The 25418-nt window shown below is 41.6% G+C and overlaps 1 protein-coding gene and 1 long non-coding RNA gene across 4 annotated transcripts in view; one reads left to right on the top strand and one right to left on the bottom strand.

Annotated features, from left to right (window-relative positions):
- Nucleotides 1-21743, bottom strand: part of LOC141370648 (uncharacterized) — a 40860-nt gene extending 19117 nt beyond the window's left edge. The window contains exons 1-2 of the long non-coding RNA XR_012374897.1: nucleotides 19736-21743; nucleotides 18990-19096 (exon numbers count right to left, since the gene is read on the bottom strand). This is a non-coding gene — a long non-coding RNA (uncharacterized lncRNA). The remainder of the gene's footprint in view (nucleotides 1-18989; nucleotides 19097-19735) is intronic.
- A 185-nt stretch (nucleotides 21744-21928) lies between these two features.
- Nucleotides 21929-25418, top strand: part of MFSD6 (major facilitator superfamily domain containing 6) — a 68982-nt gene continuing 65492 nt past the window's right edge. Inside the window, exon 1 of one of the 3 annotated variants that reach the window (XM_073881118.1) lies at nucleotides 21929-22196. The gene's annotated coding sequence lies outside the window, so the exon portion shown is untranslated. Of the gene's footprint in view, nucleotides 22197-22654; nucleotides 22782-25418 lie in introns of those variants that run through there. The other 2 variants (XM_025848553.2, XM_025848559.2) reach the window with 2 other exon arrangements.

Below are 25418 nucleotides of genomic sequence, written 5' to 3'. Positions count from 1 at the left end.
CATCGACAAAAGAACTATTGAAAACTTGGAGAAGGCGGCTGCTGAGATGGGGAAGGGCTCCTTCAAGGATGCCTGGGTCTTAGATCAACTGAAAGCTGAACGTGAACGTGCTATCACCATTGATTGTGAAAATTTGAGACCAGCAAGTATTATGTGACCATCATTAATGCCCCAGGACACAGAGACTTCTCAAAAACATGATGGCAGGCACACGTCAGGCTGACTGTTCTGAGGGCCCTGATTGTTGCTGCTGGTGTTGGTGAGTTTGAAGCAGGTAGCTCCAAGAACTGGTGGACCCGTGAGCATGCCCTTCTGGCTTACACACTGGGTGTGAAACAACTAATTGTTGGCGTTAACAAGATGGATTCCACCGAGCCACCCTACAGCCAGAAGAGATACGAGGAAATCGTCAAGGAAGTCAGCACCTACATTAAGCAAATTGGCTACAAATCCGACACGGTAGCATTTGTGCCAATTTCTGGTTGGAATGGTGACAACATGCTGGAACCAAGTGCTAACATGCCTCGGTTCAAGGGATGGAAAGTCACTCGTAAAGATGGCCATGCCAGTGGAACCACACTGCTTGAAGCTCTGGATGGCATTCTGCCACCAACTCATCCAACTGACAAGACCTTGCATCTGCCTCTCCAGGACGTCTACAAAATTGGTGGTATTGGTACTGTCCCTGTGGGCCGAGTGGAGAAAATCAAGCCAAAGCTCAATTGCAGTAGAAAGAGTAAATATATCATGGTATACTAAAATAGAATGAAACATTATGGACCAATCAATGTACATTATGCCGAATGGAAGAAGTAACACAGAAAAAGCATGTACTATATGACACCATTCATCATTCATATGATGTTCAAAACCAAGCAGAACTAATGGAAAGCATCAAGATCCCTGTTCAGGAATGGTCTTCGGAAATGCCTCAGCTGACCCAAGATCACAATCCCAACTCTGGGGATGAAGACCTTCACTGAAATTTGGGATAACTCTTTAGTGCCTTCTGAGCTTCAGAGTTTCTGTATAGTTAGTTGAAGGCTTTGTTGACATTGCAATTCCACTCCTACCTCTGCTCAATAGTGTTTCTTTCCTTCCCCTTCTCTTCCCTCCCACAATGATTGGTCCCAGCCACACAGTAATCTGAGTCTGCTTCCCTGGGAACCTAATCTAAGTGAGAGTAGTAGTTACCTTTGGGGTGGCAATGACTGGAGAAGGGCAAGAGAGCTTTTTGGGGTGTCAGTAATGTTCTATACCTTGATGGCAGATACACATGAGTGTTTACTTTGTAAAAATTCATTGAGCTGTATAAATTTTGTATATTTTACTATATGTATGTTATACTTCAATTAAAAAAAGCCAATGAATATACTTGAAGAATGTCTATATTTGAACATTTTTCTAATTATTCCATCAAGATAAATTCCTAAAAGTGGAATTGCTAGATCAGAAATGGACATTCTAAATTTGGGTGTCTATTGACAAAGGGTCCTCCAGAAAAGATTTACCAACTGATACCTTATCATCAGAGGATGAGAATGTTCGTCCTCCACATCCTTGCCAACACTAGATAGCATCAATTGTCTAATCTAACTGTGAAAAAAGTAGATCAGGTTGTTTTAGTAATCTATTGCTCTTCTTAAAACTAATTACATGCTGATGATTAGTTGGCCAATTTTAAGTAATTAGTGAACTCTACTGTATTCCTTGAATTATACCATTTTATCATGCAAAGTAGATAAAAGCTTAAATACTTATATTTAAAAAACCAATATGCAGACATTATAGAGAGGCAAGTTTGAACTCAATACAAGAAACTTGTATTTGATTCCCAACTTTATAAAAGGAAAAATGGAAAAGAGGAGGGGCATGGATTGGAATAAGGAAAAGCCCTAATCTCTCTTTCAAACCCCAGACCTATATTTCTAATTGCCTGCCCGCCATTTCCACCTCCAAGTCTTGCCAGTCCACGGAACTCAACAGCTCCCAAAGTAGCCCAAACAGCTCCCAAAGTAGCCACCTGTGCCATCCTGCCCTTCCCTCCTCTATTAGACTCCTCTCACACTCTGATTTTCTGATTCCAGATCTCCTCTTCCATATGCTGCCCTGAGGGAAAATTCTGGGGTCCTGTTCTCTTCCTTGAGCTCTTTCTCCCCACTCTCTCCCCATTTCCTGGCCTCCAACATCCTTTCATCCTTCAAACTCCCTGGTCACCACTTTTGGCCAGACCTCCCTTGCCTCTGACTTCCCCCCTACACACGTACTGCGACAGGGCTCTGAGGAACCTGCACAGTTGGAAGAAAACCGAGACTAGGGATCAGAGTGAAATCTGCTGCTGTGGGTGATATGTGACTGTGGATGGGGACAACTCCCTTTGCTGCGGTCTCTTCATTGGCAGGACAGTCACAAGGGGCCCTTTCGATGCCAATACTGTACAACTGATTTTTTTTTTGCTATCTTTTTTATTATGTTCAGTTAGCCACTGTATAGTACATAATTAGTCCTTGATGCAGTGTTCAATGATTCCTTAGTTAAGCATAACACCCAGTGTTCATCACAGCATGTGCCCTCCTCAATACCCATCACCTTGTTACCCCCTCCCCCCACCCTCCTCTCCTCTGAAACCCCCAGATTGTTTCTTAGGGCCCATAGTTTCTCATGGTTCATCTCCCTCTCTGATTTCTTCCCCTTTGGATTTCCCTCCCTTCCCTTACGGTCCTCTTTGCTATTGCTTATGTTCCACATATGAAACCATATAATTGTCTTTCTCTTAACATAATCCCCTCCAGTTCCATCCACGTCGATGCAAATGGTGGGTATTCATTGTTTCTGATGGCTGAGTAATATTCCCTTGTCTATATGGACCACATCTTCTTTATCCATTCATCTGTTGAAGGGCATGTTGGCTCCTTCCACAGTTTAGCTATCGCGGACATTGCTGCTATGAACATTGGGGTGCACATGCCCCTTCTTTTCGCTACATCTGTGTCTCTGGGGTAAATACCCAGGAGTGCAATTGCTGGGTCGTAGGGTTGTACAACTGATTCTAAGTCAGGCTCTCATTTCCCTTAAAACTCTCCGGTGACTTTCTATTACTCCTAGACTTTAAGTTGGCATACAAGGCCTTCCTCCTGCCTCCCATTGCCTGCTCCCCAGCCCAAGGAAAGGAAGAAAGAAAAATAGGTGAGACTCTAAGAAAAGATTTTGAGACTCTTATCACCTAGCTGCTTTTTACTGGGCTTCTCATCCTTTTACCCTCAGCATTTACAACTTAGGAACTACAAAAAAAACCTTCAAGGGAAATTGCATGCAAAGCACCAGGCTCACTGCTCTATATTCTTTTCTCTGGGATGTTAAGCCCTCAGATCTTGGCTGCCCAATCTCCAAATTCCGATTTCTGTCTCCCTAGTCCAGTGAGACAGCTGCGAGCTGGAGCTGTCTCTGTCTTTAGGTCCCACAACGTGAATTTGAGAATACCTTGGGATAAGCAAAGATTTCTTGAGCAAAACACTAATCATAGTGGCAAAACTGGAGACAACCTCAATGATCATCAATAAAAGAATGGCCAAAATAACTTGCAGTCTATATATAATGGTATGTTATGCAACCAATGAACAGAAAGAGTTAGGTCAAGGTGCCTTGTTATGAAAATTCACTCCGGGTACAGGGTGATGGTGTATTGTGTATTGTGTTGCCAAGTGAAAAAAAAGAACAATGTATAAAAGAGTGATTTAGTTTGTAAATTAAAAAAAAATTTCTTTCAAAGTCTGTAAGTATATACACCAAACTATTCATGGTAATTATGCCAATGGATAGGATTACAAGAGACTCTTCATTTTCTGTATCCTTGTAGTTTGTTTCCATATATACACAAGAATTACTTTTACAACTAGGGAAAAGAGTGAAATAAAGTTGATACAACATTTCTTTAAGAAAAAAGGAACATTTGGGGGCGCCTAGGTGGCTCAGTTGGTTAAATGTGCGAACTCTTGATTTCAGATCAGGTCATGATCTCAAGGTTGTGGTATCGAGCCCCACGTCGGGCTCCGTGCTCAGCAGAGTCTGTTTGTCTCTCTCCCTCTGCTCCTCCTCACTCTCTGTCCCTCTCTCTCTATCTGAAATAAATAAATAAAATCTTAAAAAAAAAGTAACATTTGGGCTACAGGTTATATATACCCTCTAGAAGGTAAACTTGATGAGAGTAGGGACTTTTAGATACATGTGGCTGTGTTCCCAGAACAGTGAGTCACAAAGTGGGCACTTAGTAGTAATTAGTCAAATGAATGAATATGTCCAAGTCTTTGATGTGAATGTTAAGACAGTGGAGATAGTTTCCTAATATATTTAGTAATCTCCAAGGAGTAATACACATGGTATTATGGAAAATATATTTTAAGGGGGATCACTTAAATACAGACATGTACTTTTCCTCAAATAACAAACATTCCTAAAATATGCTTTAAGTATATTTCTTTTTATTGTTATGTTAATCACCATACATTACATCATTAGTTTTTGATGTAGTGTTCCATCATTCATTGTTTGTGCATAACACCCAGTGCTCCACACAGCTTTAAGTATATTTCTTTTTCTGCTAAGACTGTAAGCTCCTTAATATCATGGCCTGTTGTTTTGGTGTGTGCTCTGTATTACTCCACTTCAATAAGGACTGTACCAGAACTTTGAGCACCTAATAAATATTAACTGAATAATTGCTCAGCAATTGATAATTTATTACTTACCAGTGATAAAAATGATTTATCACTGGTATTTAAGAATGTAAACTTTATTCTTATTTTATTTTAGCAATATTAAATGTAGTAGAGAGTCGAATTACAATCTAGTTAAATGAAGATAGATGGAATTCGGGTTCCTTTTACATTTCCTATGTGTCATGTCATAATATTTTCAATATAGGATACATAGAAGACCAGTGATATTACAACCAACTTTTCAACAATAGCAATGAGAAACTTATGTTTACCCACAGGACTTTTTGTTTTAAAGGGAAACATTGTTTACTGGATAATTTTTTTTTAAGATTTTATTTATTTATTTGACAGAGAGAGAGAACACAAGTAGGCAGAGCGGCAGGCAGAGAGAGAGGGAGAAGCAGGCTCCCCGCTGAGCAGGGAGCACAACACGGGGCTCGATCCCAGGACCCTGGGATCATGACCTGAGCCGAAGGCAGACGGCTTAACCGACTGAGCCACCCAGGCACCCCTATTGGATAATTTTTTTAAAGCAGAGATGAAAATACTTGACAGGTACAGATTACAGAGAATCACAAAAACGTTTACAAGAAGAGACCTTAAAGATGACCAATTCCAAGTTCATTTTATATAAGAGACTCTCATAACTATAAAGGTTTAGTTATCTGCATACAGTGAGGCAATTCAGGGCCCTCAGGCCTTATGGTCCTAGAGTAAACAGTTGGGATGTTTTTAATAATAAATACTATTTGATTCAACAAAACTAAAAAAGAAGAGATTTGCAAATGACATCTTATAAAGGGTTAGAATCCAAAATATATAAAAAGGGGGCGCCTGGGTGGCTCAGCTGTCAAGCGTCTGCCTTCGGCTCAGGTCATGATCCCAGGGTCCTGGGATCGAGCCCCGCGTCGGGCTCCCTGCTCAGCAGGAAGCCTGCTTCTCCCTCTCCCACTCCCCCTGCTTGTGTTCCTGCTGTCACTTTCTCTCTCTCTGTCAAATAAATAAGTGAAATCTTTAAAATATATATATGTATAAAAATTATAAAACAACACCCAAAAAATGAATAACCCAATTTAAAAAATGGGCAGAAGACATTAATAGACATTTTTTCCAAAGAAGACATACAGATGGTTAACAGATACATGAAAAAATGCTCAAACTCACTGATCATCAGGGAGATACAATTCAAAAGTATAATGAGATATCACCTCACCCCCCAGAATGACTAAAATCAAAAACACAAGAAACAACATGTGTTGGTGAGGAAGTGGAGAAAGGGGAACCCTCCTCTTACACTTTTGGTGGGAATGCAAACTGGTACAGCCACTGTGGGAAACAGTACAGAGGTTCCTCAAAAAGTTAAAAACAGAACTACCCTACAATCCAGCAATTGCACTACTAGGTATTTACCCAAAGAATACAAAAATACTGATTCAAAGGGATACATGCACCCTGCTGTTTATAGCAGCATTTTCTACAATAGCCAAACTATGGAAATAGCCCAAGTGACCATTGATAGATGAATGGATAAAGAAGATGTGGTGTATATATATACAATGGACTAATACTCAGCCATAAAAATGTCTTGCCATTTGCAATGACATGGATGGAGCTAGAGGGTATTATGCTAAGCAAAGTCAGTCAGTCAGAGAAAGACAAATACCATATGATTTCACTCATGTGGAATTTAAGAAACAAGCAAAGGGGGAAAAAGAGAGAGAGGCAAACCAAAAAAAAGACTTTTTAAAAAAAGACTTATTTTTTAGAGAGAGAGAGAGCAAGTGACAGGAGAGGCAAAGGGAGAGGGAAAGGGGAAGCCGACTCGCACTAAGTGGGGAGCCCACCATGAAGCTTGATCTCAAGACCCTGAGATCACGACCTGGGCCAAAACCAAGAGTCAGATGCTCAACCAACTGAGCCACCCAGGCACCCCAAGAAACAGACTCTTAACTATAGAGGACAAACTGATGGTTACCAGGGGGAGTGAGTGGAGGGGGGTGATGAAACAGGTGATGGAGATTAAGGAGTGCACTTGTTGTGATGAGCACTGGGTGATGTATGGAAGTGTTGAATCACTATATTGTACACCTGAAACTAATATTACACTGTACGTTAACTAATTGAACTTTAAGTAAAAACTTAACAAATAAAAGCAAAAATTAACAGGAACAAAAAAATACTATTTGACTTTAAATAATCAGGAACAATTTGTTTCAAAAAAAAAAAAGAACAGTTTGTTTCATAGTTTTAACATCTATTCTAAAATGCCATACAGCAAAAGTTTTAAATTCTATTTACACAAGTTGGTGAGTACACAAATATTTATTTCCTTGTTGTCTTTTTAATTTAAATCCGTAATTACAAACATACTGTTTTACCTACACAGCTCTCCTGAATTATATGAGTTCATCATCATATAGAAAAATATTCAATATGAAGAAGGATCACTTTACATAAATTAACTCATTAGCAAATTCCTAGACAACCAAATGGTAGGATGGATCAGGCTATGGCCTGTGGCATGAAAAACCTTGTTTTCAACTGATCTGTTGAATGAAATAGAAACCGAGGCATTACACCGAATCGAGAGGAGAAGATGACACTTTGGACACCAAAGTGACAGCTTTTCCAGAAAGGCTTTATGATCATAAATACATTCCAGTTGATTCCCAAGATAACACTTTGAGAAGGATAAAAAGTAGAAAGTGCTCAGAAGAAGTGACCAAGTAGTAAGAATTTTCTTGTTGTTCTGAATGGTATCATTTTTTTTTCCATCCTACAGTCGTTGTTTTCTGCGTGATATTTAGGAAATACTGAATTCTGTATATTAATTTTGTACCTTGCCATATTACATAAACCAATTTTTAGTTCTTTTTTAAGATTTATTTATTTGAGAGAGAGAGAGCGAGAGAGTGAGTGTGGGGGTGAGGGGCAGAGGGGGAGGGAGTCTAAGTAGACTCTGAGCGGAGCACGGAGCCCTATGTGGGACTTGATCTCATGACACTGAGATCATGACCTGAGCTGAAACCAAGAGCTGGCGGCTTAACCGACTGTACCAACCAGGCGCCCCAACCTAATTTTAGTTCTAATAATTCTTCAGTTTGATTCCCCTGAATTTTCCAGATGAACAAACTACTTAATTTTGACAATGTCTAATTTATTATTTTCTTTTATAGTTTGCATTTTTAATATTCTATTTAAGAAAAATTGCCAGATTAAATGTAAATAAAGTTTTCCCCTGGAAGTTTTATGATTTTATCTATTATATTTGGGTATATGATTAATTTTGAGTTAATTCTGTATGTGGTATGAAGTAAGGTAGAGATCCTCTTTTTATTTTTTATTATTTTTATTCTTATTTTCTTAAGTAGGCTCACCCAACACAGGGCTTGAACTCATGACTTTGAGATCAAGAGTCACATGCTCTATCGATTGAGCCAGTCAGGCACCCCTAAAAGGTTTTTTAACATAAAGTTTTTTTAACATAAATAAAAAAGTATTTTATATTTTTGATGTCATGTAAGTGGTGATACCTTATAAATGCAACTTACTTGTAAATTACTTGTCACTGCCCATACACAGAAATACGATTAATTTTTAATTGATTTTTGTATCCTGCAAAATGGATATTCTCACTTACTAGTTCTATCAGTTCTTTCATTGTAGATTGTTTAGAATTTTCCACATAGACAAACATGTCATCTATGAATAAAGACAGTTTGACTTTTTTCTCTTTTCCATATTGATGATTTTATTTTTGTTGACTTACTATATTACATAGATCCTCTAGTGCAGTGTTGAATAGAGGTTGGATTTTGTCAGTTTGTTCTGTTGAGATAATCATGTTTCCTTTTTATTCCATTAACATAATATATTACATTGATTGGATTTTAAATATTGATCCAACCTGCATTCCTGGAATAAACCCCAGTGGGTCATGGTATGTTATGATGTTTAATATATTGCTGGATGCAGTTTGTTAAAATTTCATTAACAATTTTTGCATCTATGTTAGGGATGTTGGCTTGTAGTTTTATTTTCTTATAATATTTTTGTCTGGTTTTAGGATCAGGGTCATGCTGGCCTCATAAGTTGAGCTGGGAAGAGTTCTCTCCTCTTTGGTTTCTGGAAGTAAATGTATAGACGTGGTTTTATTTCTCAGTTATATATTTGGTAGGACTTAACCAGTGACGCCCTCAAGGCCTAGAATTCCCTTTGTGGAAAAGTACTAAAGTACAAATTCAATTTCTTTAATAGATATATGCCTATTCATGTTATCTATTTCTTGTTCAAGTAGCTTTGATAGTTTGTCTTTGGAGAAATTTGTGTATTTCATCTAAGTTGACAAATTTATTGGCATATCATTGTTCATAATATTATTATCCTTTTAATAGGATTGGTAATGATATCCTCTCTGTCATTTTTTTTTGTACTGGTAACTTATATTTTCTCTTTTTATTTCCTGTTCAACCTGGTTTGAAGTTTATCAATTTCATTGATCTTTTCAAAGAACGAATCTTTAATTTTATTGATTTGGCAAAGACCTTTTAGATATGACACCAAGTGCTCACTTTGGCAGCACAAATACTAGATATGACACCAAAAGTATAATCCATAAAATTAAAAAGTTGATAAGTTGGATTTTATAAAAATTAAAAACTTTGCCCCACAGAAGACACTGTTATGGGAATGAAAAGACAAGCTATGGACTTGGAGTAATATTTGCAAATCCCATATCTGGTAGAGGACTTATATCCAGAATATATAAGGAACTCTCAAAACTCAATAATAAGAGTATAAACAACCCAATAAAAATGGGCAAAAGAAAGTGTCCCCCAATAGATGAATGGATAAAGATGTGATATACACATATGTGTAATATAATATATATTATATATATAATAAAATATTAGTCATAAAAAAGATGAAATCTTGGGGCTCCTGGGTGCCTCAGCTGTTTAGGCATCTGACTCTTGATCTCAGCTCAGGTCTTGATCTCAGAGTTTTAAGTTCAAGCCCTGCACTGGGTTCCAAAAAATAAAAAATGAAAAATAAATAAAAATGAAATCTCGCCATTTGTGATAACAAGGATGGACCTAGAGGGTACTATGTTACAAATTAAGTCGGACAGAAAAAGACAAATACTATATGACTTCACTTATATGTGGAATCTAAAAAACAAAGGAACAAACAAAACAAAACAGAAATAGACTCATAGATACTGTTGGTTACCAGAGAGGAAAGGAGTGAAGTAGTAAAGGGGATTAAGAGGTACAAACTTCCAATTATAAAATAAATTAAGCCATGGGATGTAATTTACAGCATAGAGAATATAATTACAATATTGTAATAACTTTGTATGGTAACTATACTTATCATAGGGATCATTTTATAATTTATAAAAATATAGAATCAGTATGATATACACCTAAAACTAGTAGGATATTGTATGTAAATTGTACTTCAATTAAAAAAAGAAATACTTATTTCTTTTAAATAAACTTTCCAACAGAAATGTTTCTAAGCCTCAGAAAGAAACCTAACAAGGCATAATGGATAGTACAGTCTCATCAATTTAGCTATGTGACCTTAGTGAGTTTAAGATCTGTGATGTCATTTTTTTCTTCTGCAAAATAGGAATACTAATAACTACCCTGGAATGTTGTAAAAATTAGAGTTTGTGCATATTAATTAGCACTACTATATGTTATGTCCCTGGCATAGGTCCAAGTTCATAGTAAGTATTCAATCAGTGGTAGCCATCAATAGCTTTTTATGCTTATAATTACAGTGATTGCTTTATCTATATGCCTCCCTCATTAGACAACTGGTTCCTTAAAGTTAGATACCATGCCTTTGAATTCATTTCTGTATCCTTATCTCCATTCCAAATTTACTAAAGTATGGCCCAGTGCCTTGTACTTAGAAAATTTTTTTTCCGTTTCAATAGAAGTTGCCTAAATTTACTCAAAAAAAAAAAAATGGGTGAAAGGTCTGACAGACACTTCACCAAAGAAGAGATGCATAAGCATATGTAAAGATGCTCAATATTTTTAGTCTTAGGGAAAGGCAAATGAAAAACCATAATGATATGCCACTGCCCACCGATTAGAAGGGTTAAAATGAAAACGGTATAAATAACAAGGGCTGGCAAAGTTGCCCTGTCTGGCTGGTGAGAATGCAGCCTTACAGCTGTGCTGAGAAGAGTTTGGCCCTTTCTTATAAAGCTGAAAATACATTTAAACCCTGTGCCCCAGCAATCCCACTCTTAGGTATTTACTCAAATGAACTGAAAACTTTTCTTTACACAAAATTTGTATATAAATATTTATAGAAGTTTTATTAATAATAACCAATAACTGGAAACAGCCCAGAGACCCTTCAATCAGTGAGTGGATAAAAAATTGTGCTATGCCTCTATCATGAACTACTACTCAAAAATAAGAGGAATAAACCATTGATTCATACAATATCAGTAGATCTTAAACAGATATTACTAAATGAAAAAAGTCAGACCTAAAAGGCTACATTTGGCATGATTCCCTTTCTATGACATTCTGGAAAAGGCAAACTATAGGCTCTGATGTGATGAGTGGTTGGCAGGAGTTGGAGGTTAATTATAAAGTGACACAGCACAAGGGAATTTGTAAGGTGAAGGAACTATTCTTTATGTTACTGAACTAATAGGAACATGGTTCTATGCATCTTCTAAAAACCCACAGAACGATACACCAAAATCAGTGAATTCTACTGTATGTGGGAAGGCAACTCAAGATAAAATGCAGAAGGTTGGTAAGTGATTCGAATTGCAGCACGAATGAATCTAATTGCGTTACACGTGAGTGACCACATTGAAGGGTTAGATGAGACAGGAGCTGACCCAAGCAGCTTTGGGAAACAGTGTTTTAAAATGGTTTTTTGTGGTTTTTTTTAAATGATATTTTCAGTTTGCAAGTCCTTATTTTGGGGGGGCTTAATTTATTTTTAATTTAAATTCAATTAATTGGGGCACCTGGGTGGCTCAGTCGTTAAGTGTCTGCCTTCAGCTAGGGTCGTGATCCCAGGGTCCTGGGATCGAGCCCCGCGTCGGGCTCCCTGCTCGGTGGACAACCTGCTTCTCCCTCTCCCACTCGTCCTGCTTGTGTTCCCTCTCTGGCTGTCTCTCTCTCTGTCAAATAAATAAATAAAATCTTTAAAATAAATAAATAAATAAATTCAATTAATTACTATATAATGTATTATTGGTTTCAGAGGTACAGGTCAGTGATTCATCAGTCTTATGTAATACCCAATGCTCATTACATCACGCGCCCTCCTTAATGTCCCTCACCCAGTTACCCCATCCCTCCACCCCTCTCCCCTCCAGCAACCCTCAGCTGAGAATCATTCTATAAACTACCTGACTAGGATCCTAGGACTAGTAGAGCAAGGTAAAGGAAGGGACAGGAAAGACTGGGGAGCAATCACAGATTGAAGGAGAGACTAGGGAGACATGAGTGTTATGTGAAATCCTCGATTAGATCCTGGAACAAAAAAAGGATGTTGGTGGAAAGACGGTGAGATCCAAATAGGATCTGTATCAGGGTTTAGCAATGGCAATGTCGGTTTTGATCATTGTACTGTGGCTATGTAGGATGTAACACTGGAGGAAGCAGGGTAGCTCTGTGTTCTATCTTTGCAACTTCTCTGTAAGTAATAATTTATCTTAAAATAAAAGTTTTTTTTTTAAAAGAAGACTGAAAATACCAAGTCAGGGCAAGGATATGAAACAATAAAGGAGTATAAATACTTGTAATCCCCTTGGGAATTTGTTTGGTACTAACTAATAAAGGTGAAATCTTGCATATCCTATGATTTAGCAATTATACTCCTAGGTATATATAATAGAAATTCATATATATGTGAAGCAAAAGACAAGTACAGGAATGGTCATAGCAGCATTATTGGTAATTGTCAAGGAATATAAATAATACAAATGCCCATCAACAGAAGAATAAAACATAATGTTTCATCTTTGTATGTTGGAAATGAAATAACTATACACAGCAATGTAATTTTGAGCAAAAGAAATCAATTATAAAGGACTATATACTTTTAATTCCTTTTATATAAAGTTTAAAAACAGGCAAAACTAATCTAAACTAAAACTCTAAACTAACTCTAAAACTAAAGAGGTTATAAATCAGAATGATGGTTACCTTTGGGAAGAAGGGAGGAGGAGTAATTTGTAAGGGTTATAAGGGAAGCTTTTGGGGGGTTGGTAATACTCAATTTTTTACTATTGTGATTACACAGTTTTTTTTGTTTGTTTTTAAAGATTTTATTTATTTATTTGACAGAGAGAGAGAGAGAGAGAGAGAGAGAGCACAAGCAGGGGGAGTGGCAGGCAGAGGCAGAGGGAGAAGCAGCCTCCCCACAGAGCAAGGGACCCTGATGTGGCACTCGATCCCAGGACCCCAGGATCATGACCTGAGCCAAAGGCAGTTGCTTAACCGGCTGAACCACCCAGGCGCCCTACACAGAGTTTTTATTAAGTTTATTATAACTTATTGAATTTTACCCTTATGATTTGTATACTGTTCTACATATCATACTCTAAGAAAAAATTTTAAAGATTAAGAAGCAAGTATTTTTAAAAATTACATAACTGTTGGGGCGCCTGGGTGGCTCAGTTGGTTAAGCGACTGCCTTCGGCTCAGGTCATGATCCTGGAGTCCTGGGATCGAGTCCCGCATCGGGCTCCCTGCTCAGCAGGGAGTCTGCTTCTCCCTCTGACCCTCTTCCCTCTAGTGCTCTCTATCTCTCATTCTCTCTCTCTCTCAAATAAATAATCTTTAAAATAAAATAAAATAAAATAAAAATTACATAACTGTGATCCCTATTAAGTGCCTTGGTTTGTACTGAAGAGATTTACAAGGCTGAAGACAGGGAAGCCAATTTGGACACCTGTTCGTGAAGACCTTAGGGTAGCGTGTGTAGGGGTGGGTAAAATGAAACATCTTACAGAAATGCCAAGGAGACAAAATTGGCAAGACATAATATTTGATTGAAGGTGGTGAAAAATTTGGAACTTTAGGCATTAAGCCACAAAAATCTAATGAATTTTTCTTTTTTAAAAAAGATTTTATTTATTTATTTGAGAGACAGAGAGAGAGAGAGACAGCATGAGAGAGGGGAGGGTCAGAAGGAGAAGCAGACTTTTCGCTAAGCAGGGAGCCTGATGGGCTCAATCCCGGGACTCCAGGATCATGACCGGAGCAGAAAGCAGACGCCTAACTGACTGAGCCACTCAGGCATCCATGGGTTTTTCTAAATGGGGGGGGGGGGGGACACATGATACAAGTGATATTTCTGAAAAGTTCATCTGTGGGCCACTCACAACATATGCTACCTTCTATTATAATCAACCTATTTATAACCATGTCTCTGCTAGTAAGTAAATCACAAGCCTTTTGATGGAAGGGACCTGATTCTATACTTCCCTATATATCGGGGGCTTAACTTTATGCCACACTTCCATGGATTTATTGTCATGTAAGAAACAACATATGAGGGGCGCCTGGGTGGCTCAGTCGTTCAGCACCTACCTTTGGCTCAGGTCATGATTCCAGGGTCCTGGGATCAAGCCCTGCATCGGGCTCCCCACTCCGCGGGAAGCCTGCTTCTCCCTCTCCCACTCCCCCTGCTTGTGTTAAATGAATAAAATCTCTGAAAAAAAAAAAAAGAAACAACATATGATGTTGATGTGGTACTGGATTGTGAATGGACAAGAAGACATTTTAGAAAGTACGTGAAGAAATCACATTAAAACACTTACTCCTAATTTTTAAAACTCTTATTACATCATAAACTCTCATTTAAACTTGAGAAATATATAGAGGAATATTTTAGTAACCTAATGAAGAATTATCTACCTCACAGCGCTAGCTAGTTTTATTCTCAGTGCTGAAGCAAGAGGGACACTCATAGTAAAAAAAAAAAAAAAAGTCATAACACAAGGGAACTATTGATCATCATGAATATTTATAATTGCTTTGTCAATGTAATCATATTTTCAAAAATAGATATAAAGATTGGAAAGGAGACTACAGTATTATCTATAGGTTGATATGATCGATCATCCACCTGGAAAACTCCGGAGAAGTAAACAAAAAGATACTAGAATAAAGGATTTCTCTAAGTTAGCCTTCTTTCCTCTTATTTACTTTTTAAGCCATCTTTTGAGTTTAGTATAAGTTGCACTTTCTCCATGAAGCTGATGCCAAGGAAAAAAGGCATGATGGTAGGGGGAGCTAAAAGGAACCAAGTTCATTACTCTTGTCACCCTGGAATTTGTCCATTTATTATCATCCATTTATTCAACAAATATTTATCACCTCTCCCTCCATGCCCCTTCCATTTCCTCTCATATGAGGCAATCAATCTCAAGAGCTTGGGGTTAATCTTCCCCACCTTTCTCTAGGTTCATCCAAGCCAATTCCAACAGCCAGGTTCTGTGATGAGTGACAATGAGTGGTATGGGAGGGCTGCTAGTTGCATCTAGTATCTGTTCTCTCTTCCTTTCACAGTAACAGAATTTGTATCTGTGCACATGCTACTCAAGACTGGATTTGTCAGCCTTCCTTACAGCTGGATGAGGCCATACACTTCGTTCTGCTCCTAGAATCTAAGTATAAGTAATATGTACAACTCCTGGTCATGTTCTTAAAAGAAAGGAACATGCCTTCCTCTTTTCCTTTTTCTCTTTCCCAATGACTGGAATGTGAACACTATAGGAAAAGTTGGGAGAAGCCAGGTTGGATTTTGAGGTGGAAGCTTTATGTTGAAAGTGACAGAACAAAAAGATCCAAAGAATCATAAATCTGGTTCCCAACACCACTGAGCCCCCTATTTACGGAAACTTTTATATGGGGGAGAACTGTTACATGCTAACGAATACAAATAATACAAATCTTGTACAAGACAGGTTGTTCCCCATCTTTAAGGAGCTCACAGCCCAGCATTAAAATGCTATTTGATGAGTGGCACAGGAGAGCCGGCACCTGGTGCATGAAGCCCTTGAGGGACAGCAAGCCTAGTCTACAGGGATATCATGTTTTATCTGGCATGGGAAGGAAGGAAGGTGATGTGTTATCTACTCAATCCCGCTTTAAAAAAGTTCTTCTCAGGCGCCTGGGTGGCTCAGTCAGTTAAGCATCTGCCTTCGGCTCAGGTCATGATCCCAGGGTCCTGGGATGGAGTCCCCTGTCGGGCTCCCTGCTCAGCTGGAAGCCTGCTTCTCCCTCTCCCAGTCCCCCTGCTTGTGTTCCTTCTCTCACTGTGTCTCTCTCTGTCAGATAAATAAATAAAATCTTAAAAAAAAAAAAAAAAGTTCTTCTCTAGCTTCAGTGACAACACCCTCCTGAAATTCCTCCTTCTGTGGCTAATCCCCCCTCCCATACCAACTGGTAAATGTTGACCTTTCCCAGGGCTCTCTAGTATATTCTCTCTCCAGGTGCTCCCCTTCGTTCCCACGGTAGATAGCATGGAGCCCCCCAGTGCTGACAATTGCCAACTCCAGCTCTCTCTTCTGAGCTTTGGACTCATATTTAACTGCCTACTTCACAGCTCCACCTGCAAGTCTTACAGGCATCTCAAACGTATTATGCCAAAATGTGAACTCCTCCTTTCTTCCCTCCAACCTGCTCCTCCCACAGGCTTCTCCCGCTCAGTAAAGGTTATCACCATCCACCCAGTTTGTGCGAGCCAGAAACTTGTGAGTCATTCCTACCACCTCCTTTCCCTTGCCTCCCACACCCACTATATCACCAAGCGTGCGGATACATTTCCAAAAACTCTCTCGCAGATCCATCCGCCTCCCTCCAGTCCCACAGTTCCTCTAAGCTGCTAATCTCCCTCCTCCCCGATGGGTATTTTCTAAGTGAGTCTCACTTCCACCTCTGCCCCCTCCATGCTGTTCTCCACACAGCAGCTACAGTGATCTTCTTGGGGTACATATCAGACCCCTTACATGTCCTTCAACGGACTGCACAGAATGAAATCCAAAGGTGAAATCCAAAATGCTTCATATGAGGCACGGGGGGCTGCCTCCTGCCAGCTTATCCCACCTTATCTCTCGACATGTCCCCCCCGCCCCCCACTCATTCTGCTCCTCACCACAGCTTAGCCCTTTGCTCCATCATAGCTCCCCCCGTTGTGGGGAAAGCTGTGCCCCGAATCCTTTTCCTACTTAGGTCTCGCTCTTAGTTTACTACTTCCTCAGAGGCCTTCTGCATCCTCCAGCTAAGTTATGCCCCTCTATTCTTCCCTTACATAGCTCTTTGTTTTCCTCCCTGCGGAAGACTGCCAGTTGACTCCCCAAATCCACTCACCCTTTCTTTTGTAGCAATAGAATTTATTTAGCTCGGCATATGGCTGCTCAGCTAAACTATGTTTCCCTCCTTTGCACCCAGATATAGATGTGTGACTGTTTCAGCCAAGGGCCAATGAATGGACTTGACACGTACAAACACTAGGACTTCTCTTTGGGTGACTGGGCTTACACTTCCCCATCCCATGTACTGGGAATCATGGGATCTGAAGCAGTCACCTGGGACCAGGGTTGGAATCCATGTGTTGTATGGATGGTGGGACCACGCTCACAAACTTGGCCTGCCTACTTATGGATGGTTATATGAAAAAGACAGATTTTAATCATATTTAACTACCAGAATTTTGAATCACTTTGTCATAGTCCAGGGGCCTTGACCGGGTTTTAAGTAGAGGAGTAAGGTCGGCTGGTAGCACATCTAGGAGGTGTGACACAATGTGAACGGTGCCCCCACGGTATTGTGTAGCGCTGTGGGACTCCAAAGAAGTGACATGGTCAGATGTTCTTAAAGAGGTCTTTGGTTACAATAGGGAGAAGTGATTGGATGAAAGAACACACTGAGGCAGAGAGGCCAGAGAAGTGGTTGTTATAAGGCAGAGGAGAGAGAACCTTATGGATGAGCATAACACAGGGACAGAGAACGGAAGACCAATCTCAGGGATATTTTGAAAGGTGGTCTCCAGAGAGCTTGGTGTTGACTGGGTGTGGTAGGCAAAATCATTGCTTCCTAGAGATGTCCATGTCCTCCTTCTGGGACCCTGTGAAATGTGACCTTACATGGCCAAAAGGACGTTGCAGATGTGATTAAGTTAAGACTCTTGGGAGGAGAAGATTATCCTGGATTATCAGGATGAACCCAATGTAACCAGAAGGGTCTTTATAAGAGGGAAGCCTAAGAGCTCAGAGCCAGGAAGGCACACTGACAACTGAAGCAGAAGGTAGAGTGGTGTGCTCTGATGGAGCAAGGGGCCATGAGCCAAGGAATGTGAGCAGCCTCTAGAAGCTGGAAAGTTTAAGGAAGTGGATTCTCTTCTAAAGCCTACAGATGGAAGACACTGGTCCAATAACACCCATTTTGGACTTCAGGCTTCTAGGTAGTAAATTTGTGTTGTTTTGATCTGCTATGTCTACAGTAATTTGGTACAGCAGCAACAAGGAACTAATACACTGGGTGCGTGGGTAAGGGCAAAGGGGGCACCAACTGGGCGGATGACCACTTGGGAACCCAGAAGTAAGACTGCGGGGGGGAGAGGCAAAAGCTAATGAGGGGCTCACGTGGGACTCAGGGCCTGTGAAACAACCAACTGGACAATTGACCTTATGGATCTGGCACTCGAGAAAAAGTGTCCCTGAGAGAGGGATTTGGGGGCTTCCTCAAGCATTCTGTGACTGAAGCGAAGGGAGTAGGTAAGAGCAAGCACAGAAAAAACAGAGTTAGAAGAGAGAAAGGCCTAGAACAAAAGCCAAGTGGAGTATACGAGGGCCAAAGAGGAAAAGAAAAACCCAGGGATTGTGGGTCACAGAAGTCAGAGGAAGGGAGAGTTTCAAGGAAGGGACAGTCAATATAGCAGTCCTCCCTTATCCACAGGGGAGACATTGTGAGTCCCTGAGAGGATGCTTGAAACTGCAGAAAGTTCCAAACCCTATACGTACAAATTTATGATAAAGTTTAATTCATACATTAGGCACAGCTAAGAGATCAACATTAACTAGTACTAACATTAACTAGTACTAAAATAGAATAATTATAACAACATACTGTAATAAAAGTTTTCTGAACGTGGTCTCTCTTTCAAAATAGTTTATTGTATGGTACTCATCCTTCTCCTTCTGATGAGGGGAGATGATAAAATGTCTCAGTGATGAGATGAAGTGAGGTGAACAACGTAGGCATTGTGACGTACCTGTTAAGGGGGATCATCCGCTTCCAGACCTCAGTTGACCTCTGGTAATGGAAACTCGGGAAAGCAACACCACCGCTAAAGGGGGGCTACTGTTGCACCCAATGTCACTGACGGGTGGACAGAGAAAAGCGGATGATACCATTTGCATAAAAGTAAAACCCCCACCCCTCCGTATGGGAACATAGATGTTTCTAAGTATTTCTAAGATCGAGGAAGAAGGACTGGTTCAGAGCCAGAGCCCTGATGCTAGACTACTTTGGCTTGAGTGTGGATTCTACCACTTAGTGGTGTGATCCCAGTCAAGTTACTTAACTTTGATGTGCACCAGGTATCTCACTTGTAAAATGGGGTAGGAACAGTACTTACTTGCATTTGATTGTTGAGAGAATTAAATGAATAAACACATATATGGAAAGTGCCCTGCCCAGGGTAAGTTCTCTTAAGTGTTAGCTTTTGTTGTTATTATCATTATTACATATTGTAATGTGTTTGTTTTGTTATTTTAGAAAAATAAAGTCTGCCAAAGGCAATAAGAGAAACAAACATTATAAGGAGGAAATATAAAATTAAAGTAGAAGTGGGTAGTTGAGGAGACAAAGTAGTCTGCACGTGAGCCGAACAGAGAGGAAGGGCTGAAAGGTCTGACTATGCACCGATTATGTTTGATGTGTAAATATTCACGAAGAACGTGAGACACTCAGTATTAGGAATAATAAAATGGTTAAAAGGTTAAACTGGCTACTCACTGGTGACATCTACACAGCTTCCATTTGTTCTTTGCCTGAGAAATGCAGAAAAAATCCATAGCTATTCATCAGCCTAACTGGTGAGCTAGAACTAGAGCCAGGCATCCTGGTTCCTATGTCTCAGCAGAGAAAGCATGTGTTGGCCCTGGTCCCCAGCATCGTCTATCTGTCAAGTCCCCTGGTTCCACCTCACTTTTGGTCCTTGTCCCCACACCGACGACACAAGGAAGGCTGAATCAAGAAGAGAGGGAGAGGGAGAGGCCCAGGTTCTCTTCATATTTCATAACATATATCACACACTTGTACCCTCTCCCAAGTGTGTTCATCTACCCCCCCTTCTTCCCCTGTATTGTACATTGATTCAAAAAGCACGTGATCTCAACATCTTAATTTTGTTTTTGCGCCTTTCTGCAGGGTGACCTCTGGGATAGCCAGCCTGGCAGTATGTTGGGAAGCTAACCACCATACCCCCAAATTACCTCATGGGGGTAGGGAGATGTAGGTCTCTTTTCTTTGGTGCATGTGCGCATCTTCTCCTTAGTTCTACTGAAAAGGGAAGGGGCTGCCAGGAAAAAATTCCTGCCCTGACGAGGCCAGTGAAAACAACATTTTGTGCTATGCTGACCCTTGAGGCTACCCTGTCCTATCTGAAACAGAAACACCAGCTTAAATCTCTAGGGTGATTTGGATTCATTATTCAACATGGAGCCACCTTGGGGCTTCTGTAGTCTAAGAGCTACCCTTTTTTCCTCCAATCTCTTTCTGCTCTCCTTCCTCTCCTTCTATATGCAGGAGAGGATTTGAGCCATGTTAGAGGTTTTTTTTGTTTGTTTGTTTTGTTTTGTTTTGTTTTTAAGGTTGCTTCTTTAATAGCTGGACAGAAAAGAATGATGATTCTATTATGACAGCTACCAACTTGGTATTTGTGAGCAGTCAGTTCCAATAATGCAGTCGGAAGCCACACTAGACCAAAATTTCTAACAATCCACCTTAATCTCTTTCATTTGAAATTTTAGCGTTCACTGCCTTTGTTTTTACTTTCCTGCAAAAGTATTGCAACAGGATTTAGCATGAGGATAATGTAGTTTAAGCTTCTGGGACCCTTCCTGGCCTTGGGGGGAAAGGGGGGCCGATACTGACTTTGTGTTTGTAATTTTGTTTTATTTTTCCTAAAGAGGGAACCTCAAATCCTAAAGCTTCAGGGCCTATAAAATTCTCATCAGTATGATTTTGGGGTTAAGAGCTTAAATCCTGGAGATAAAAAAAGACTTTTCCTTTTATTATTTAGTAATTTTGGAGAGGTCACATTAAGTTTCAGCCTAGGTTTTATCAGTTGTAAAATGGGAATAATATTGTACCTTTAGGATTATGGTAACGTTAAATGGCCCTTAAACAGTGTTTCATATATAAGAAATGTTCCTAAATGTTAACTGTCATTATTATTGTTGTTGTTATTGCCTGAACAGGACCATAAGCTCCCTGAGAACAGTATCCTGCACCCCCAGAGCCCATCACAGGCGCACAATTACCGAGGGAATGCTACCTTTTACAACCAACTGCACTCTCCCCACCTTCTCATCGCGTCTAACCAGAAATACAACTTTCATTACGTTCTTAGTGCGACACACACGGTTACTTCAGCGACGCGCCAGATACTCAGTAGCACCTTCCCAATTTGAAAGGCTGATTTAGCTTCGGTGTATCCTTCCCCGGTGAGTCCTGAAACCCCACTGTTTGCCTCCAGTCCACTGGCCCCTTCCTCTCTCCCTGGTCAGCTGAGGACAGTAGGCCAAGGTCAGGGCTAGAGGCGCTGAGATAACTCATTAAGAGCGTCAGCATTGTGTTTGCACTTAATAAGCGCTCAATAAATGACAATGGTGATGATTCCCAAGTAGGCGGCCATCTACACCCCGCACCCTCCCCCGGGAGCTAGGCCTGCATCACTAGCCTGGGGAGGGAGCCGGGGTGGGGTGAGGTCGGCTCGGGTGCGGGGACAGAACCACGGTCCGCTTTCCCCTCCTCGGTGCGCTTCGCCCGCAGGGCCGGTTCCCGGGGTCCCCCGGGGCCGCCGGCGCGGGCGGGAGGCCGGGAGGAGCGGCCGCCGACGCATCCGCCGCCGCCGCAGGAGGCGGAGCGCTGCACCTGGCGGCGGGTCCTCGGCGCTCAGCCCTGAAACGGGTCCAGCCGGTAGCGAGCGGCGGAGGCCACCGGGCCGCGGGGAAAGAGGAGAGAAGGTCGCGCCGGCGGGTGCTCTCGGTTCGCCGCTGCGGGTCGCCCCAATCGGCACGCATCCCTCGGCCGCGCCCCGCCCGCCGCAGCCCCAGAGGAGCCAGCGACCCGCCGGAGATGGTGCGCGCCGCCCCGACAGCCGCCGCCCCGGCGCCTCGAGCCGCCGCCCCGCGCCGGGGGGAGAAGGCTCCCCGCGCCCCGCGCAGCTGAGCGCCAGCGCCGCCCGCAGCAGGTGAGTCTGGGCCTGGCGCGCGGGGAAGGGGCGCTCGGCGGGGGGCGGCGCGGCAGCCCAGCCCGAGCTCCCCCTGCGGGGGTGGCCGGCCCAGAGGGCTGGGAGCTGTCCTCCGGCGCGTACACCTGCTGTCGGGGGACGGGGGGAGGGGGGGTCTCAGAGGCGCGGCTCCCGGGGCGAGCAGGTGTGGGTGTCTTTGCTCCCAGCCCGGCTCACCCGCCGCTCCCTCCCTCCTCTCGGCTTCTGTGTCGGTTGTCATCTTTATGGGGCGCTGGGGAGGCTGCAGCCGGCACCCCCGGCGCGCCCGACGCTGGCAGCACTTCCGCAAACGTAACTGGAGTAGGGAAAACAAAGGCGCTGCCCGAGGGAGCCCTCGCCGGGCTCTGGCAGCTGCAGGGGGTGGGGGTGCCGGGAGAGGGCTGGGCCCCCAAGTCCAGGCCCTTCTCCGCCCAGCTTGCCTGGCGCCCTTGCCATAAACATCCTTGCGGGGGAAGGGGGAAGCGAGAACCTGCAGACGGCCCCAGTGACAAGAACGTGACCACTTGGGTGCCAAGAGAAGGAAATTGACAGCGTCTGATTCCCGAGGTGAATAAATGCGAAAAATTACCTTTACCCCCATGCCTGCTACCGCCTTGTACTTCTTTACTTAACTGAAGCCTAACGTGGTTTAACATGTCCCTAGAGCTTTTTTGAGATACTAATGGGGGTTTCTAGCCTTTCTGGGTCCTATTTATTCCCCAACCCCCTGTAATTTTAAGTAGGAAGGTGAAAAATTTCAAATGCAACTTATCCCCTCATTTCTCTCTTCCCCTCGCAGACAGGTGGATTAATTACCCGTAAGGCAGGCACACCGTGCATTTTACCTCTCCCACACACATTCACTACCACAGGCATTTCCTTTTCATCCAAAAATATTCAATAAACATCTTACAGAGCTCCTGGAACAGATAAAACCTTGCCTAATACTTGTAGGAAAGAACCTTAAAGAGTTGAGGTTCTCATAACAACTGGTGTCCAAATAGTCGTGTGTCCTTGGGCATGTCACACCTTCCTCAGCCTCAGTCTTCTCACACGCAAAAGGAGATGGTTGGATAGTATGGTAGCCAAGTTTCCCCTTATTTGTTCTAGAAGTTCAGGATTTTGTGAAATTCTAACCTCTTCAATATAGGGAAATATAAGGGGGTGGGTGGACAAACAGTTGACCAACAACAGATGTGTATTTAGTAGATTCCTGGTGTCTGCGGAGCATCCCTTCCCCAAGACATGGGGAACTAGCCAGCTAAAGGTGCATCATTGATGGCCTTGCTAAGTAAAGGGAGAGGATAGGAACCCTAGTCAATGGTAAGATTGGCTTTTGACACTTTAAGCAGCTGGCCATTAGCAGACATGCAGGATATTTTCAGTTATTTAGGTAGCCAGATGGCTTGTGTTTATTGCAAGTTGCAAGTAAAATTTAGGATTGCTTAGGAGGAGGCTGGGACGTTGCTTTGAGCCCCACGTAAGACCCGGGGTGAGTAGGAGAGAGGATCACATTTCAATAATGCATTAAAGCTACTAAGCATGTTTACAGTAATTTATTTCTAAGGCCCTTTCTGTTTGTGTACAGATGGGGCAAACTAAAACATAAAGATAAAACAGCAAGGTTTGCATGTTTGGTGGTATGAGGTATTGGATCACCAAGTCTGTTTGGATTGTTGACGGTAACAAGGCACTTTTTGAGCACTTAACTATGTTCAAAACACCATCTTACACACTTAATTTCTAAGTCTCTATGAGAGAAGTCTTTTCCCCAGCATTGTGGATGATGAAAAGGAAGCTGAGAAGAGTTAAGGAATTTACACAAACCACATAATCAGAAGGGGAGTTAGATTTGACCCCATGTCTCTGGCTGCAAAGCCTAGGAAATTTCCACATGATGTTCCTCCTTATTGGGGATACATTGGGCCATACCACTGTGCAGGTGCCCTCCCTTGCTTTTTGACTTTGAAAATTAACTACATTTCAGTGTACATACATTACATATGTTAACATTTATCTATGTAAGATAATCTGTACATTTATATTGCGTGCATATTAATGCATGTATACCCATTTGTTCTCACCATTTTTAGGTTGAAGGCAAGTGTAAGAAAATTGAAAATAACCAAAGATATATTTAGTATTAGGCCGACAGGTTTTTTTGGCTTTCCTTTTTCGATGTTCAGGAAATGTTGATTTAGCAATCACATTGTAGGGAAAGGGAGATATGCAATAAATGTAAATATGTCTGTTAGCCGCTTTGGTACCTTGTCTTGGGAAAAGTCAAGATATAGTAAGTGAAAAGAGGAAATTGAAAAAGAGATTTAGATGCATATACTTAAACATGTGTGCAGGCACACATATACCTCATTGTCCGCAAACAGTTGACATTGGCTATGTGAAGGAAGCAGGATGGGGTGGGGTGATAAGAGGGTGCTTTTACTTTTTTCCTTATGAAGTTACGTTTGGACTTGTTTTTTAAAGGTCTGTGTCAACCTGATTTGTTTCCCTAAATCCCAAATGACACATTTTGTAGTACTTAGCCCTGTTGTTGATTTCAGTAACATTTGTTTCCTAGCTGGTTTTCCTTCTCCATATTTAGAAGACACTTATTTACTGTTTTGTAAAATGGCACTATCTTAATTTAGTTGGCCAGGAAGCTTTTGGAAACTGTCAGAGTCATTTGTTAAAACAATGATTTACTGGGGCAGAGCCCCAAAGAGAAAACCAAGCCAAAACAAAATAACCTAAATGTGAAACACCTAAACCTTGAGCCTATATATCAGTATGTATTTGCTATAGATACTGCAACTCATCCTGCTGGTTTGTGGGTCTGAGTAGCTCCTAAGCACACCCACACCCCCACCTCAGCACCAACAAAAACTACCCAGAGTGCTGTATTAAAAGTAGCCTCCATCTGCCTTGGTCCAATGTAATGTAAATGCGGCTGAGCAGGGGATGTGCAGATTGTGTTGAAGGGATTTTTGAGGCTTGGAGATGTGAATGAGAACACTGTATTACCTTATGCCCTGGCGGTCCTGCTGCAATTTAGGCTGGGGGGGGGGGGGGGGTGGAGCAGATGGAATGAAATCTAGGCTCTGAGAAAAACCCATATTCCAGGGGAATGAAAGAGGATTGAGTAAAGGAGGGCTGAGACACCTTTTTTTGACATTTGCTCTCACATGTGTTTGAGAAGGGAAGACA

The sequence above is a fragment of the Callorhinus ursinus genome, unplaced genomic scaffold (assembly GCF_003265705.2).
Source record: "Callorhinus ursinus isolate GAN/ISIS: 27379988/994484 unplaced genomic scaffold, GSC_fseal_2.0 scaffold2, whole genome shotgun sequence".
NCBI classification, from domain to species: Eukaryota; Metazoa; Chordata; class Mammalia; order Carnivora; family Otariidae; genus Callorhinus; species Callorhinus ursinus.
Note: the sequence above shows the minus strand (reverse complement) of the source record. Positions and strands in the feature narration are given on the sequence as shown.